At 41.0% G+C, this 7224-nt stretch overlaps 1 long non-coding RNA gene across 1 annotated transcript in view; it reads right to left on the bottom strand.

Moving 5' to 3' along the window:
* LOC107103154 overlaps window positions 1-7224 on the bottom strand; it is a 60233-nt gene that overhangs the window by 36133 nt on the left and 16876 nt on the right. The window contains exon 2 of the long non-coding RNA XR_001482164.1: window positions 663-772. This is a non-coding gene — a long non-coding RNA (uncharacterized LOC107103154). The remainder of the gene's footprint in view (window positions 1-662; window positions 773-7224) is intronic.

Genomic DNA, 7224 nt, shown 5'->3' on the forward strand with positions numbered 1-7224 from the left:
TCAGATTAAAGTCTGTCTCAGATTAAAGTCTGCCTCAGATTAAAGTCTGTCTCAGATTAAAGACTGTCTCAGTTTAAAGACTGTCTCAGTTTAAAGACTGTCTCAGATTAAAGACTGTCTCAGATTAAAGACGGTCTACAGCAGAACATCTGTTTCCTGAATTTCATCAAAGCCAAATTCATTTCAGTTATTAAACGTTAGCTCTTAAGGCGGTCAGGACATCGATAATAAGTCTATGTTATTCAGGGAACCATGTTAGGAATATCAGGCCTTCCAGAAATACCACAACCTTCATGTGGTTTCCCCATAAATCCATCTAACAACGTGATCCAACAAGAAACCTAATAAGGAAGCATGAATAGAACCTTTCGGCTGCAGGTAAACAGCTGCAGGATTACGTTTGAGGATCGAGTCAATAGTGTCAAACTGAAATCCATGAAGGCTGAATTTAGATGTCCTGAACACCAGGATACTGACTCAGATTAAAGACTCTCAGTTTAAAGACTGTCCTGAACACCAGGATACTGCGTCCCCAGCAGAAGACCCTCTGCAGAGCTCTGCTGAAGCTCATATCGGAGTCAGGTGTACAGAAACGGAGACGCAGAGTTAGAGACCAGTGGATTGGGTCAAAGGTCTGAATGCAGGAGTGTTGTAGCTCTTACCACAGAGGGCAGTCTCATTTTCTAGCTGAAACAGCAATAATGAGGATGAGGATGGCGAGGACGATGGCTCCGGCCAACAGCAGGTAACACTTTCTCTTCCTCAGTCGCCTCTGTAAAACAAAGAAGCATCATTAGAGGCTGATGGATTTCATCATAGCAGGGGCTTTAACTGCCATCCTGCAGGTCTGCTGTCCTGCTCTTAGATGGCTTTTTCCAGATTCCTGTTCTCGGAGTTGTTAACACTTCTCATCCATGGATCTGTCCTACTGGTTAGAGGAAAGTATTTCTAATTTCTGGTGTAAAGCAGTCAGCATCCAGTCTCTTTGTGATCCACTTGTCCTTGAAGGTCAAAGCATTCGCCTCCTTCCACTGACCTGACTGTTATGTTCCTGCTAGCATTGTCTTTCTATGGTCCTCAGAGTTCACTCCATCATCCTTCTCCTCCTCACATAGCCCATCTCGTCCCCTTTCAGAAATCTCTTATGATTCTCCTTCCACCTGAATTCATGCTTAGACCCATAGATCTCGTAACATTCAGTCCAAACTGGCCTCAAACACCTGTCATCAAGATCCAGTCACAGCCATCTGGCTCCTTTCTGGGACCCTGACCCGTTTAGCCGTTATCTTGAAAACCCATCTGTCTGCACAGAGTGTTGCCTGTCTGCTGCCGTCTCCTCTGTTGCTTTCCATTGCAGACCAGTGCCTCATTCTCCAGGCCAGAGCAGGACAGAAAAGATAAGATGCATTGATATATGTTTATATTTATGCTGATTTAGTCCAGAGATAGTTGTTGAGTTTGGTCGCTCTGATTTTTATCCCTCTATAGTCCAATAATGGATGCTAAAAACACGTTACAAACCAACTACCCAGAAAACCTCGCTCAGAGCGTTCCAGGTGAACAGCGCCTCACCTGGAATTTGGATGACAGCTTATGACTGTATTGGGTTTCTAATTGTTTTAATACATATTTTTAACCGATAGGTTGTTTAACATAAACATGATGTCAGCTGCATAAAGCTCTGGCCAGCTTCTCTACAGCTTTTAGCCCCGCCCACCAGCACAGCTGTAAATGTGCTTTACTGGAGGCATCCATGTTTGTCAAAGAACACTACTGCCACCTACTGGTTAGTGACATTGTCACGGTGCGGTATCGGCTGTTGATCAAGTCCCAGTGCTGTATCTGGTGTTTGTCACAACGCGCTATTATCCAAGTCATCTTGAAAACATTCTTCTTCCAAATGTTGGCTACATATTACGGGTTTTTTCTCTGGCCAGAAGTTCGATGGCAAATCCTCCCTCTTCAAGTTGGCGATCCAACGACCAACCCGTCCGTGGAGGATCAGGAATCAGAAAGGTGGAATAACTCTTTTTTTCACTTTTACCCGATGTATTCCAGCATCCAGCTGCCATGCACGTGGGCATTGTCAGTTTCACTATAGCTCTGGTGAATTTCAATGGTGAAGTCCTCTGGAAATCTTCAATAATTGTTGTTGATTGCAGATGTGTCTAGTAGTTCCCATTGATTTAGCTTGGAAAGCGGGGAGAATGGCGCTAGGCTTACCGCACCGTGACGTCACTGCTGGAAGATGGCAGGAGGGAGGGGCTACTATATTTGGGCAAAAATGGCCGCTCCCAGACTCAGTGATCGCCATGACAAAGATTTTTTAAATTTTTTTTACTGATTGACTCTAAATCCATTAAATCACAGCAAACACATTAGCTTTAGGTATAAAAATGATCCATTTATTATTCCTGCTCACCAAACTTTTCCTTTCAAACTTTCCTTTTCATGCAGAACACCAAATGCTGTTTTCATATTTATGCAAAAATAGGAATTATAAACATTTTATTGAGGTTTTGGTTGATAAAAATGAGCCGATGTTGATTTATCTTTTCTTAGATGTTTCTTTTTATTTGTATCTCCACATAGACGTGTGCACTCAGCTGCAAACAGCCCAGAAAACAAGCAGCGTCTGCCTGTCCTTGACCTCTGAGGTGGGCCTCCATGGCGTGGTGGTACGGCGGGCCTGCAGGCGGTCCGACTTCCCTCTGGGTTCAGATAACGGATTGATCAGAACGTTGGGAGATGATTCAGACCCTAACGCTGCTTTAAACTGAACCACACCTGCTCCCTGACCTGCTGCTGGGCTCCTCGGTCCTACTGATGCTTCCTTTTCTCTCATTTTCCAAAGCCTTCACTAATATGGACTCTATACCAGTAGGTAATTATTATCACTGCATTTTATTTAAAGATAAAGGAGTAGAGGGAAGAATTAAACTATATTTCACTCCTTTTAGTAATTTCCCTCTACTTTAACATTAGAAACCTTATCATATAAAAATTGAAGGTTGTTGCTGCAAAAATGAGAAAAGGTTGAATTGCTTGTTTGCATTTAAATCAGCAGCGATGTGCAAAAAAGGCCCGATCATTCATAAACACAGAAATCCATGTCAATTAGGATGTGCTGTTAAGGAGAGGGGAGTGTTGTGCTGGCAAATAGCAAAGCACTGGGGTTACGGGGTATTTTCTCCTCGCTGCTTGTCTCCTCAGGCGCTGACGATGTGTTGCAGAGGAGAATCTATGTTGTTTGGAAACGCTTTTTCCTCCCAGTTTTTCTCCAGCCTGTTTTCTGCTACAAAGGCAGCGAGAGCAGCGCGTTAGACCAGAGACGAGGCTGGAGTCTTTAAATCCTGACACGCTTCAAAGCACGGAGAGAGCAATTCATCTTCTTATCTGAGACTCAAAACAGGCTTTCTGTGTGGAAGAGAGGGGGAGAGAGGGGGAGAGAGGGGGAGAGCCAAGATGGGAAGAAAAAAAAAAACGCTGTCGAGTAATTTTCCGTTTAAACGTTCCACTCCACAACAATTTGCATAAGCAGCCCTGCGTCTGTGATAAGAAGATTGGTAATTTTCAAAGGCTCTGTGGGGATTGAGAATTAAAAGCCTTTCTCCACTATCTCCCCTCATGCAGCTGGCCACCACAGATTCCCCTGCTCCTCTCACACATTTCCTCCTAAACTACTCCTTAGAAACTTTCTCTTCCTCCTCCTTTTTTCCTCCTTCCTCTCCAGCCGCTCCTCCCATCCTCTCTTTCCTCTCCTTTCCCCTCAATGCTGCTGTTTTTGGGGAGAAGAACATAGACATAAATACGGTAGATTTGAGGAAGGAGAAAGCTTAACGTAACAAAGGCAGGGTTTCAGTGGAGATGGGAAGCTTTGATCCCCAGAAACTCCTCAGTGCTGGAAGAGAAAACAATCATAAACTCACTGATATTTTGCTCATTTTCAGGGTCCAGAGGCGGCTGGCCAATAGAGGGCGCTAGGGCGTCGCCCCACCCACCCGATGACCTCAAGGTCATTTAAAAGAAAATAAAAAGTAAATTATAAAATTACAAATACATGAATATATATTTTAGATGTGGCAGATAAATATTTCATCTTTAATGACGAGTAAAGCTGTTAGACGTATTTCCACACTGAGGCGTGAAAATCTTTGCCCGTAGTGAAAAGTCATCCATGCTCAATGCAGAGGATGGTGCATTCTGCTCTCCTGTATGATGGCGTGTTAGGACCATTCAGAGATGAGAAAAAATGGAGTTTACATTTTTGAGTGTAAAGTGACATTTATGAGAATAAAAATGCTAATTTACAAGATTATAAAGGTGCTAACTTAGAGAGAAGAAAGTAGAACATTTAGAAGAATAAAACACAAATTTACCAGAAACGCACACGTAAGAGATTGTAAGCATGCAGAGTTAGAAGAAAAATTTAGCAAATTTACCAGAAAACACGCTGTAAATTTATTGTATCATTTGTTTTATTTTAAAAAACCCCATGGGGAGCCATTGTACCGACTCATTCCATTGCTAAAGCCTCCATTAATGATTTTTTGCGTGTGCTTTATGTAGACTTAGACAACCTTTATTGTCATTTCTATACAGAGAGAGTATACAAAACGAAATTTTGTTTAGTGCAGCTTTTCAGACAGTAAATGAAAATCCTTTAACGTGTATTATTATCTTGCATTGTTCTGCAAATGTACACGTTTATATTATACTTTTGCAACTTTTTTCTCCTAAATTGGCATATTGCTTTCTTTTTAATTTGCTAATTTTAACCTCATATTTGTCCGCATCTGTCTGAGCTGTTCTAAGGCTGGATGATTGAGTGGAGGTTGCTTGTTGTGTCTAAAACTTCCTGTCCAAAACATTGATGGAGGGATTGCTGATTTGGCTCAGTCTGCAGTCAAAGGAAAGGGGCGTCATGCAGAAACAAAGTCAGTCATGGATTCGTCCTTCTTCATCTTTATGGAAAACATTTAACTGTGTTCAGCAGAATCCTGAACTCTAAGCTCTCTTTTCTGGATCTGTAACTGAGTGAGGAGAGCAGATGGGGCCGCTCTAAGGGAGGGGGCATTCTAAGGGTGGGGGCGCTCTAAGGGTGGAGGCTGATGGACCTAATCCACCCGAATGCTTACATTAGGTTTTTGTATTTTCCAAAAATTAACTCAAACATCAATTTATTGAATTCTTTCCAATTGATTAAAAAATATATACTGAATTAAAAAATAACTAATAACAGGCGATTCTGATGCCAAAATCAGTAAATAATGCATCCCTAGAAGTTTCAATTCCATCCAGAAAAATATGGATATGCTTCATTTTAAATATAGCATAGCAGATTTTTTTTTTTTGTAAACTTTCTGATAAACTTGGAGATATATTTTATTCCATGTTGCATATCCCAGTAAATCTGTTTCTCCTTTAAATCTGCAGCTCTCCCTGCTTCTCTCTGTTTAAAAAGATTTATGAATCTCTTTACTAATATAATGATCCTAGAAACAACATTTCTAGATCTGTAGAAGCTCTGCCGTCTGATTCTATCTGTTTAATAAGAAAACATTTTAACCTGGAACTGGGAGTCATGGTCCTCTGAGAAGCCACAATTTTTTAACTAGTAAAGAAGAACAAACTGTTTTCTAAAGCTTCTTGCATTATAATACTAACTTGTAAAGATTTGCAATCTGTTGCCATTTTTAGCTGAAAAAGCTCTTTATGTCTAATGAACAGATTTTTTGGTGGCATCTCTATTTTATAACTGACTTTTACTTAAACATCCATCAAAGTAGCTGCCATTTAATGCTGCTGTCCTTCAACCACGTAGCTACTTTGTACACAGTAAAAAGCGACCGACCTGGTGATGTCACCAAGAGGCGGGACATGGGAGCAGCAGGAGAGAGGAAAAAACACTGACTCTGAACAGAGTTAGCTGCACCCAACCTCTGTTAGCGTTGGCTAAAGGAGATGAGCAGAAAGAGGAAAAAAAAAAAATAATGTTGGGGACAAAGTTGGTGGACATATTTCCACATCAGTCCTTCATAAAGTCACGGCTGGGTTGAGTTCATGGGTCAGCACGTTACCCCCTGAACCGCTGCCGTACTCCTCAGATGATACTGAATCCTCCTCCTAGATGTTGATAGGACTGTTGACAGCAGGATGAAGATGAGTTGCAGGTTTTAATGATGTAAAGGAACGTCTAAGTGGAGAAGATCTACGTTCCAAGAGGGAAGAACCACCAACGGTGGAGGACGTCTAGCTCAAATAGCTCACCATAAGCCATAAGACGCTGGCGCTACGGATCAACAGACCAATGGAAATACCAGAAGACCTGTCCACACAAAGCACCATGAAACATTAAGGCCCAGCAGAGGTAGAAATGGCGTCCGTACCTGTAGAAAAGATTTGTGAGTGACGCCTTGATGCCTACATGAAGGCTTACAGCAATAACTCTGGTAATAAAGTCTAAGGCTCTGCCTGACAAATCTCAGTAATCTCTACATGTTGAAATGATTGCTCAGTCCAGGAGGAAAAAAATCTGCTGTGACATGAGTAATATCCTCATAATGCTGTAATGCAATGCAATGATAATGACCATAATATTCTTCTCTCTTTATCGCATCTGGTCGGGAAAATTGGAAGTCCATAAAATAAATAATATTTACAGCGCAACAGCCTCACTTGTAATCGGCTTATATGCAATTTACATAAACCTCAGAGTCCCTTGCAGCCACCCTGATTATGATATTTAAGAGGAGCAGCAAATAAACACAGACTTCGTGGCCAATTTCTGCATCATGAGGGAACGACCTGCAATAATCATCATCAGAAATGCAGCTAAACCCGAAACACCATCAGCAGATTTCAAGTTATGCATATTGGCTTTGGTTAAAAAGTTCCATTTTAGCCAAACGAGTCGACTCCTGTAGGGATTAAAGAAAACTTTTTATTTCTACCTTTTACAGCTTTGTGTAAAAAGTAATTTCATCAAATGATGTTTATTTAGATAATGAAAAATATTGAACTATGGTTGATGTGGCAAATATGTTAGAGAGATAAACTATGATGAAGATATGAACATTTGATATTTTAGTTGATTCTATAATAAAGAAAAACTCACACATAACATAAATGCAAAGGCTGAAAGAGAATGAAAACTTCATATTTAGTTTTTCAGAAACTTTGAATATTGAGAAATAGTTGAAAAGTGATGAGGTCAAACCCCAG

The sequence above is a fragment of the Cyprinodon variegatus genome, unplaced genomic scaffold, assembly GCF_000732505.1.
Source record: "Cyprinodon variegatus isolate N-32 unplaced genomic scaffold, C_variegatus-1.0 Scaffold1384, whole genome shotgun sequence".
NCBI lineage: Eukaryota > Metazoa > Chordata > Actinopteri > Cyprinodontiformes > Cyprinodontidae > Cyprinodon > Cyprinodon variegatus.